An 11,451-nucleotide genomic window follows, 5' to 3' on the forward strand; every position below is an offset into this window, starting at 1 on the left:
AAGTGGAAACCCAACAAATGATAAAAAGCACAGGTTATTAGTGGTATAAACTATTAATGATCTGCTTCATATAGTCCAGGATATCATTCCCTCAGCCTCCATAAACCTATTTCATGACTCCAAGCAAGACTCTTAACCAGTCCATATTCAGAGAAAACTGAGCCAGGCTCCTCAATGATCTTCCGGACAACATGCTAGTAAAAACCTATAAGAAAGTATTTATTTCAATGTATTAAAACTAATGTATTTTGTTTTTTCCCAGTTAGGGGTCACCACAGCAGAACTCTGGTCCACTAATGATTAGCAGTGGATTTTTACTGTCCCGAGTTGCCCGCCCGACACCCAACCTTACTATGCCAAATTCCTTAAATCAGACCCGTGAATAAATAACCGCGTTAAGGTCTTAACTGCTGCAGTTAAAGAGTCATATTGTAAAATCAGTGATGTCTGGGAAAGGCTTTATATCAAACATTTATTCTACTCCAGAGTCTGTAAAAACTGTGGTGGTCTCCATATTTATCAACGTCAAGGAAAATATTAACTCCAGGAATATCCTGAGGGTCTCACAAAGTAACTCAATGAACTACAGATCACTCTAGGCAGGAATAATTATTAACTAATAGCTTGTTACAGAACAACTTCTTTGTCCAGTGGTGACCATGGGCTTAAGAATCTCCCTACTAGGAGAAACTGTTTTATTTTGGGGAACTTTTACAAATGAAGAACCCGAGAGACCTATACCTCCAATACAAGATACGTATCAAAAATCACAGATTTAATAAATAAATAAAGTTTTGCCTCTAATAGCTGGATTTCAAAACCCACTTACAACTGAAACTCTTACGTTTAAGTTGTAGAGAGTGCTTGGATTTCAACACCCACTTATAACTAAAACTCGAACATATAATTTGTATAGGCACTTGCATAATCATAAAAACAGTGTTTTTTTGCAATAATATCAGAGAACTAGAAAAAATCTAAACCTATACCAAAAAACACTAACTCCCTACTGCAAATTCTCACTTTAACAAAAAATAAAAAGATCTTTCCAAAAGAAGGATCTTCTAGACAAATAACAAAAGATCTGAAATTCTATGAATTGGTTTCAAAGCAAAACTTAGTTATACATGCCATTTCTGTTTAATACCAAGGAGACCTGTAGCAAATCTACACCTTTAGAGAAAATAATGATATCGTATGAGTGCTGATATTGTTGGTACTCAAAGTTGAAAATAGTTGTGTGTTCAACAGTCTGCATATTTTGAAAATAATAACTCCCAGAATGCTAAGTCATTATGCAAATATCTGTGCAAGCATGTGTGAGCAGGCGTGAGAGAGAACCAATAGAAATAACATATATGTTCCATGCCAAGACAGTGGATCAAAGGTGTGGGAATAATTTTTCAATAATTTCCAGAAAAGGGAAACTCGATAGTAGAACTACTCCTGCGTTTTGGACTGTCTCAGTGCCAGATCTCAGAGGTCTTAATCGTTTACTACAAAAATTAGGGAAAAGGAAGAACAAAATAGGTTGGGAATTTTGGGAGACAAATTTAACCTTTAGGGGAAAAAGCGTGTGAATTAATTGCTGGTTGGAAGTAAAAGGAATCTGTGATTGTAATGCTTATTTCCTGACTGTAATGCTTATTTCCTGACTGTAATCTGCATGTAAGAGGTAAAGCTCTCAAATTTTGTTCCTGTCATGATTTCAAATAAAGGGTTCAAATGGGGAAAAACTACTAACATATATAACTAGGAAACTCACAGGATGGATTGAATCCTTCTAAAAGAGAAACTTTACACTGACATGTTCATTTGTTGAATTAATGTGAAATAGAAAAGGTTACAATTCCAAAGATGTTAAGATATGCATTTAGTAAACTAAAAGACATTAACAAGACATCACCCAAGTGCAGGCGTTATTAGATTACAATGCTGTACTGCAACTGAAATTAGGTAATTGTATCATTGCAGTGACATCTTGCTTTTGATGTAATCTTATGATGTGCTACCAGAACACATCATACTCTATTTGAATAGCTCACTGTCTTGAGCCCAGAACATACCGGAGTTTGAAACAGAACTTGTGTAATTCCTTCTGTATAATATGAAAACAATCTCTCTCCAGTAGTGAGGACCCATTAGATACATGCAATGCAAATGTCCCCTTAATGCATGCCTCAGCCTGAGGACAATGAAAATAGGAAAAAAGCCCTAAAAAATAGAAGAATCTAGAAGTCTGGACATCTAGTTAGCATAAAGTTTTGAACAGCAAATACCACACAACTCTTCTTGCTTCTTTTTAATTTCTCCAAGTCTTTTGGGCTTGTATTATCATGATGGGAATGGACCCGATTCTAAGTTAAAGTACGATTAAAATTCATGCAATTAGTATTGTATCAATGTTTGATGTCAGCCAGAAGTGCTTTTCACAGCACCCGTAATGTGCCCAGTAATGAGTCCTTATGCAAATGGTATTGTATGCAAAAGGATTAGAAGAGTGTTACATTGTGCATTCCTTAGGAATCTGCCAAGTTTTCTTTTGAATGACTTAAAAACATAAGCATTTAGAACTATCTGCAGCCTCCATAGTTTAGCCGCAATAGTCAGTGATAGTCCAAGTTAATGGTACTAACTTGAATCACGGCATCTGAACATTTTTTTCTGTGAATCAGGTGAGCATATCATTACGGACTTTCTGTAAGGAAGTTTGACTAAAATGTGACAGGAAAACAGGGAAGTTGGTCGAGAGAGAAGGTCAGAGTATACAAAGAAAATATTTTAATCAAAAGTTTAGGAAATTCCACATTTCCACAGTGGACCTTGGCAGGAGCAGAGAGAGAATTCAAGTCTTAGTATCACACTTTTCAATGAGGAAAGCATCCAAATGCAAAAAAGCTATAATAACAAGGAAAGTGGCATTTACCCAATCAACAAATGATAAAAAGCACATGTTGATTAGTGGTATAAACTATTAATGATCTGCTTCATATAGTCCAGGATATCATTCCCTCAGCCTCCATAAACCTATTTCATGACTCCAAGCAAGACTCTTAACCAGTCCATATTCAGAGAAAACTGAGCCAGGCTCCTCAATGATCTTCCGGACAACATGCTAGTAAAAACCTATAAGAAAGTATTTATTTCAATGTATTAAAACTAATGTATTTCATTTTTTCCCGGTTAGGGGTCACCACAGCAGAACTCTGGTCCACTAATGATTAGCAGTGGATTTTTACTGTCCCGAGTTGCCCGCCCGACACCCAACCTTACTATGCCAAATTCCTTAAATCAGACCCGTGAATAAATAACCGCATTAAGGTCTTAACTGCTGCAGTTAAAGAGTCATATTGTAAAATCAGTGATGTCTGGGAAAGGCTTTATATCAAACATTTATTCTACTCCAGAGTCTGTAAAAACTGTGGTGGTCTCCATATTTATCAACGTCAAGGAAAATATTAACTCCAGGAATATCCCGAGGGTCTCACAAAGTAACTCAATGAACTACAGATCACTCTAGGCAGGAATAATTATTAACTAATAGCATGTTACAGAACAACTTCTTTGTCCAGTGGTGACCATGGGCTTAAGAATCTCCCTACTAGGAGAAACTGTTTTATTTTGGGGAACTTTTACAAATGAAGAACCCGAGAGACCTATACCTCCAATACAAGATACGTATCAAAAATCACAGATTTAATAAATAAATAAAGTTTTGCCTCTAATAGCTGGATTTCAAAACCCACTTACAACTGAAACTCTTACATTTAAGTTGTAGAGAGTGCTTGGATTTCAACACCCACTTATAACTAAAACTCGAACATATAATTTGTATAGGCACTTGCATAATCATAAAAACAGTGTTTTTTTGCAATAATATCAGAGAACTAGAAAAAATCTAAACCTATACCAAAAAACACTAACTCCCTACTGCAAATTCTCACTTTAACAAAAAATAAAAAGATCTTTCAAAAATAAAGATCATGTAGACAAATAAAAGATCTGAAATTCTATGAATTGGTTTCAAAGCAAAACTTAGTTATACATGCCATTTCTGTTTAATACCAAGGAGACCTGTAGCAAATCTACACCTTTAGAGAAAATAATGATATTGTATGAGTGCTGATATTGTTGGTACTCAAAGTTGAAAATAGTTGTGTGTTCAACAGTCTGCATATTTTGAAAATAATAACTCCCAGAATGCTAAGTCGTTATGCAAATATCTGTGCAAGCATGTGTGAGCAGGCGTGAGAGAGAACCAATAGAAATAACATATATGTTCCGTGCCAAGACAGTGGATCAAAAGGTGTGGGAATAATTTTTCAATAATTTCCAGAAAAGGGAAACTCGATAGTAGATCTACTCCTGCATTTTGGACTGTCTCAGTGCCAGATCTCAGAGGTCTTAATCGTTTACTACAAAAATTAGGGAAAAGGAAGAACAAAATAGGTTGGGAATTTTGGGAGACAAATTTAACCTTTAGGGGAAAAAGCGTGTGAATTAATTGCTGGTTGGAAGTAAAAGGAATCTGTGATTGTAATGCTTATTTCCTGACTGTAATGCTTATTTCCTGACTGTAATCTGCATGTAAGAGGTAAAGCTCTCAAATTTTGTTCCTGTCATGATTTCGAATAAAGGGTCCAAATGTGAAAAACTACTAACATATATAACTAGGAAACTCACAGGATGGATTGAATCCTTCTAAAAGAGAAACTTTACACTGACATGTTCATTTGTTGAATTAATGTGAAATAGAAAAGGTTACAATTCCAAAGATGTTAAGATATGCATTTAGTAAACTAAAAGACATTAACAAGACATCACCCAAGTGCAGGCGTTATTAGATTACAATGCTGTACTGCAACTGAAATTAGGTAATTGTATCATTGCATTGACATCTTGCTTTTTGATGTAATCTTATGATGTGCTACCAGAACACATCATACTCTATTTGAATAGCTCACTGTCTTGAGCCCAGAACATACCGGAGTTTGAAACAGAACTTATGTAATTCCTTCTGTATAATATGAAAACAATCTCTCTCCAGTAGTGAGGACCCATTAGATACATGCAATGCAAATGTCCCCTTAATGTATGCCTCAGCCTGAGGACAATGAAAATAGGAAAAAAGCCCTAAAAAATAGAAGAATCTAGAAGTCTGGACATCTAGTTAGCATAAAGGTTTGAACAGCAAATACCACACAACTCTTCTTGCTTCTTTTTAATTTCTCCAAGTCTTTTTGGCTTGTATTATCATGATGGGAATGGACCCCGATTCTAAGTTAAAGTACGATTAAAATTCATGCAATTAGTATTGTATCACTGTTTGATGTCTGCCAGAAGTGCTTTTCACAGCAACCGTAATGTGCCCACTAAGGAGTCCTTATGCAAATGGTATTGTATGCAAAAGGATTAGAAGAGTGTTACATTGTGCATTCCTTAGGAATCTGCCAAGTTTTTTTTTTGAATGACTTAAAAACATAAGCATTTAGAACTATCTGCAGCCTCCATAGTTTAGCTGCAATAGTCAGTGATAGTCCAAGTTAATGGTACTAACTTGAATCACGGCGCATCTGAACATTTTTTTCTGTGAATCAGGTGAGCATATCATTACGGACTTTCTGTAAGGAAGTTTGACTAAAATGTGACTGGGAAACAGGGAAGTTGGTCGAGAGAGAGAAGGTCAGAGTATACAAAGAAAATATTTTAATCAAAAGTTTAGGAAATTCCACATTTCCACAGTGGACCTTGGCAGGAGCAGAGAGAGAATTCAAGTCTTAGTATCACACTTTTCAATGAGGAAAGCATCCAAATGCAAAAAAGCTATAATAACAAGGAAAGTGGCATTTACCCAATCAACAAATGATAAAAAGCACAGGGGATTAGTGGTATAAACTATTAATGATCTGCTTCATATAGTCCAGGATATCATTCCCTCAGCCTTCATAAACCTATTTCATGACTCCAAGCAAGACTCTTAACCAGTCCATATTCAGAGAAAAATGAGCTGGGCTCCTCAATGATCTTCCGGACAACATGCTAGTAAAAACCTATAAGAAAGTATTTATTTCAGTGTATTAAAACTAATGTATTTCGTTTTTTCCCAGTTAGGGGTCACCACAGCAGAACCCTGGTCAACTAATGATTAGCAGTGGATTTTTACTGTCACGAGTTGCCCGCCCGACACCCAACCTTACTATGCCAAATTCCTTAAATCAGACCCGTGAATAAATAACCGCGTTAAGGTCTTAACTGCTGCAGTTAAAGAGTCATATTGTAAAATCAGTGATGTCTGGGAAAGGCTTTATATCAAACATTTATTCTACTCCAGAGTCTGTAAAAACTGTGGTGGTCTCCATATTTATCAACGTCAAGGAAAATATTAACTCCAGGAATATCCCGAGGTCTCACAAAGTAACTCAATGAACTACAGATCACTCTAGGCAGGAATAATTATTAACTAATAGCATGTTACAGAACAACTTCTTTGTCCAGTGGTGACCATTGGCTTAAGAATCTCCCTACTAGGAGAAACTGTTTTATTTTGGGGAACTTTTACAAATGAAGAACCCGAGAGACCTATACCTCCAATACAAGATACGTATCAAAAATCACAGATTTAATAAATAAATAAAGTTTTGCCTCTAATAGCTGGATTTCAAAACCCACTTACAACTGAAACTCTTACGTTTAAGTTGTAGAGAGTGCTTGGATTTCAACACCCACTTATAACTAAAACTCGTACATATAATTTGTATAGGCACTTGCATAATCATAAAAACAGTGTTTTTTTGCAATAATATCAGAGAACTAGAAAAAAATCTAAACCTATACCAAAAAACACTAACTCCCTACTGCAAATTCTCACTTTAACAAAAAATAAAAAGATCTTTCAAAAAGAAAGATCTTCTAGACAAAGATCAAAAGATCTGAAATTCTATGAATTGGTTTTAAAGCAAAACTTAGTTATACATGCCATTTCTGTTTAATACCAAGAAGTCCTGTAGCAAATCTACACCTTTAGAGAAAATAATAATATCGTATGAGTGGTGATATTGTTGGTACTCAAAGTTGAAAATAGTTGTGTGTTCAACAGTCTGCATATTTTGAAAATAATAACTCCCAGAATGCTAAGTCATTATGCAAATATCTTTGCAAGCATGTGTGAGCAGGCGTGAGAGAGAACCAATAGAAATAACATATATGTTCCGTGCCAAGACAGTGGATCAAAAGGTGTTGGAATAATTTTTCAATAATTTCCAGAAAAGGGAAACTCGATAGTAGAACTACTCCTGCGTTTTGGACTGTCTCAGTGCCAGATATCAGAGGTCGTAATCGTTTACTACAAAAATTAGGGAAAAGGAAGAACAAAATAGGTTGGGAATTTTGGGAGACAAATTTAACCTTTAGGGGAAAAAGCATGTGAATTAATTGCTGGTTGGAAGTAAAAGGAATCTGTGATTGTAATGCTTATTTCCTGACTGTAATGCTTATTTCCTGACTGTAATCTGCATGTAAGAGGCAAAGCTCTCAAATTTTGTTCCTGTCATGATTTCAAATAAAGGGTCCAAATGTGGAAAAACTACTAACATATATAACTAGGAAACTCACAGGATGGATTGAATCCTTCTAAAAGAGAAACTTTACACTGACATGTTCATTTGTTGAATTAATGTGAAATAGAAAAGGTTACAATTCCAAAGATGTTAAGATATGCATTTAGTAAACTAAAAGACATTAACAAGACATCACCCAAGTGCAGGCGTTATTAGATTACAATGCTGTACTGCAACTGAAATTAGGTAATTGTATCATTGCAGTGACATCTTGCTTTTTGATGTAATCTTATGATGTGCTACCAGAACACATCATACTCTATTTGAATAGCTCACTGTCTTGAGCTCAGAACATACCGGAGTTTGAAACAAAACTTGTGTAATTCCTTCTGTATAATATGAAAACAATCTCTCTCCAGTAGTGAGGACCCATTAGATACATGCAATGCAAATGTCCCCTTAATGCATGCCTCAGCCTGAGGACAATGAAAATAGGAAAAAAGCCCTAAGAAATAGAAGAATCTAGAAGTCTGGACATCTAGTTAGCATAAAGTTTTGAATAGCAAATACCACACAACTCTTCTTGCTTCTTTTTAATTTCTCCAAGTCTTTTTGGCTTGTATTATCATGATGGGAATGGACCCCGATTCTAAGTTAAAGTACGATTAAAATTCATGCAATTAGTATTGTATCAATGTTTGATGTCTGCCAGAAGTGCTTTTCACAGCACCCGTAATGTGCCCAGTAATGAGTCCTTATGCAAATGGTATTGTACGCAAAAGGATTAGAAGAGTGTTACATTGTGCATTCCTTAGGAATCTGCCAAGTTTTCTTTTGAATGACTTAAAAACATAAGCATTTAGAACTATCTGCAGCCTCCATAGTTTAGCTGCAATAGTCAGTGATAGTCCAAGTTAATGGTACTAACTTGAATCACGGCGCATCTGAACATTTTTTTCTTTGAATCAGGTGAGTATATCATTACGGACTTTCTGTAAGGAAGTTTGACTAAAATGTGACAGGGAAACAGGGAAGTTGGTCGAGAGAGAGGAGGTCAGAGTATACAAAGAAAATATTTTAATCAAAAGTTTAGGAAATTCCACATTTCCACAGTGGACCTTGGCAGGAGCAGAGAGAGAATTCAAGTCTTAGTATCACACTTTTCAATGAGGAAAGCATCCAAATGCAAAAAAGCTATAATAACAAGGAAAGTGGCATTTACCCAATCAACAAATGATAAAAAGCACAGGGGATTAGTGGTATAAACTATTAATGATCTGCTTCATATAGTCCAGGATATCATTCCCTCAGCCTCCATAAACCCATTTCATGACTCCAAGCAAGACTCTTAACCAGTCCATATTCAGAGAAAACTGAGCCAGGCTCCTCAATGATCTTCCGGACAGCATGCTAGTAAAAACCTATAAGAAAGTATTTATTTCAATGTATTAAAACTAATATATTTTGTATTTTCCCAGTTAGGGGTCACCACAGCAGAACTCTGGTCCACTAATGATTAGCAGTGGATTTTTACTGTCCCAAGTTGCCTGCCCGACACCCAACCTTACTATGTCAAATTCCTTAAATCAGACCAGTGAATAAATAACCGCGTTAAGGTTTTAACTGCTGCAGTTAAAGAGTCATATTGTAAAATCAGTGATGTCTGGGAAAGGCTTTATATCAAACATTTATTCTACTCCAGAGTCTGTAAAAACTGTGGTGGTCTCCATATTTATCAACGTCAAGGAAAATATTAACTCCAGGAATATCCCGAGGGTCTCACAAAGTAACTCAATGAACTACAAATCACTCTAGCCAGGAATAATTATTAACTAATAGCATGTTACAGAACAACTTCTTTGTCCAGTGGTGACCATGGGCTTAAAAATCTCCCTACTAGGAGAAACTGTTTTATTTTGGGGAACTTTTACAAATGAAGAACCCGAGAGACCTATACCTCCAATACAAGATACGTATCAAAAATCACAGATTTAATAAATAAATAAAGTTTTGCCTCTAATAGCTGGATTTCAAAACCCACTTACAACTGAAACTCTCACGTTTAAGTTGTAGAGAGTGCTTGGATTTCAACACCCACTTATAACTAAAACTCGTACATATAATTTGTATAGGCACTTGCATAATCATAAAAACAGTGTTTTTTTGCAATAATATCAGAGAACTAGAAAAATCTAAACCTATACCAAAAAACACTAACTCCCTACTGCAAATTCTCACTTTAGCAAAAAATAAAAAGATCTTTCAAAAAGAAAGATCTTCTAGACAAATAACAAAAGATCTGAAATTCTATGAATTGGTTTCAAAGCAAAACTTAGTTATACATGCCATTTCTGTTTAATACCAAGGAGACCTGTAGCAAATCTACACCTTTAGAGAAAATAATGATATCGTATGAGTGCTGATATTGTTGGTACTCAAAGTTGAAAATAGTTGTGTGTTCAACAGTCTGCATATTTTGAAAATAATAACTCCCAGAATGCTAAATCATTATGCAAATATCTGTGCACAGTGGCGGCTGGTGACTTCAAATCATAGGGGGGCTGCAGGAGACAGCTGGATGGGTGTGGCCAACAAGACGGGGTGTGGCCAACAAGACGGGGTGGCTATGGTGCAATGGGATCAATGCTTCACATACTTATTTACATGAAATAAATGCTCAGTCAGTATGGCACATGCTGAATAGTCTACACAGCACACATTACATACACACACATTGGTTTGAACACTTACCTCTGCGGTATACTGCAAACAGTAGTTCATACTCAGTTTCTGCACCTGAGGAGAAGCTGTCGTGCACCTTAGAAGCTGTGGTCTGGAACACATCAGGTCATACTGGATTTCTCCCACCCCTTTTTCATGGAGGCACAAAAGGGACATTTTTAAGTTTCCCAAAGCAAATAATATTCACATGACCCCAGCTGGTTCCAAATAGGTGCTTGCAGTCTTTCAGTTGTTCCAGTTAGGGGTTTGCCACATCAGATCTGTTTCCATTGGTTCCTGTCCTCTGCATCTTGCTCTGTCACCACATCACTTCCTGTACCACATCCATAAATCTAATTACAAGTCCTTCCTTTTTTCTTCCCTGGCAGCTCCATCCTTAGCATCCTTCTCCCAATATACCTAGTAGCATATACCTAGTAGCATCCCTCCTCAGCACATGTCCAAATCACACTACCTTTGGGCATGCCTTCCCCTTCTTCTAGAGCCAACAGTAGCCTCCCCCCAATTTCTGCCTTCCCCCTCTTCTAGAGCCAACAGTACCCTCCCCCCAATTTCTGCCAGCACCCTTTTGGTAAAGAGTAGTACTGGTGGTGGTGATTGTTAACTTGGGGCTCGACCAATCCTGTAACAAAATCTGTATTGCCCCACAATTTTGTCAGGAGGTTATATGTGGTGATGCCCAGGCTTCCTGATATAACCCTCCCCATTTATCCGGGCCTGGGACCCGCACAAAGAAATGCACTGGCTTGTGCATCCCCAGTGGCTGGGTTACACAAGTGCTTGTAGCACTAGTATAGTACCAAATAAGTGCCTCTTGTGTTCTTCTGTATGGTGTTCCATTTCCTGTTCCGTTTCCTGTATGGTGTTCCGTTTCCATTACTTATAGATGAAGTCCATTCGTCTCTCTTTATTTTGGGCCTCGACCAATCCTGTAACAAAATCTGTATTGCCCCACAATTTTGTCAGGAGGTTATATGTGGTGATGCCCAGGCTTCCTGATATAACCCTCCCCATTTATCCGGGCTTGGGACCGGCACAAAGAAATGCACTGGCTTGTGCATCCCCAGTGGCTGGGTTACACAAGTGCTTGTAGCACTAGTATAGTACCAAATAAGTGCCTCTTGTGTTCTTCTGTATGGTGTTCCGTTTCCTG

At 36.8% G+C, this 11,451-nt stretch overlaps 3 non-coding genes across 3 annotated transcripts; all 3 read right to left on the bottom strand.

Moving 5' to 3' along the window:
- Positions 1-1,038: 1,038 nt before the first annotated feature.
- LOC122809901 lies at positions 1,039-1,095 on the bottom strand. Its single transcript, XR_006366011.1, has one exon. It is a non-coding gene; the product is annotated as a U7 small nuclear RNA (small nuclear RNA).
- Positions 1,096-6,883: 5,788 nt separating this feature from the next.
- LOC122809893 lies at positions 6,884-6,940 on the bottom strand. The gene has a single exon (XR_006366004.1). It is a non-coding gene; the product is annotated as a U7 small nuclear RNA (small nuclear RNA).
- A 2,869-nt stretch (positions 6,941-9,809) lies between these two features.
- On the bottom strand, positions 9,810-9,866 carry LOC122809889. Its single transcript, XR_006366000.1, has one exon. It is a non-coding gene; the product is annotated as a U7 small nuclear RNA (small nuclear RNA).
- Positions 9,867-11,451: the final 1,585 nt, after the last annotated feature.

This window comes from Protopterus annectens, chromosome 8.part0, assembly GCF_019279795.1.
Source record: "Protopterus annectens isolate FY-2018-M chromosome 8.part0, PAN1.0, whole genome shotgun sequence".
Lineage (NCBI taxonomy): Eukaryota > Metazoa > Chordata > Ceratodontiformes > Protopteridae > Protopterus > Protopterus annectens.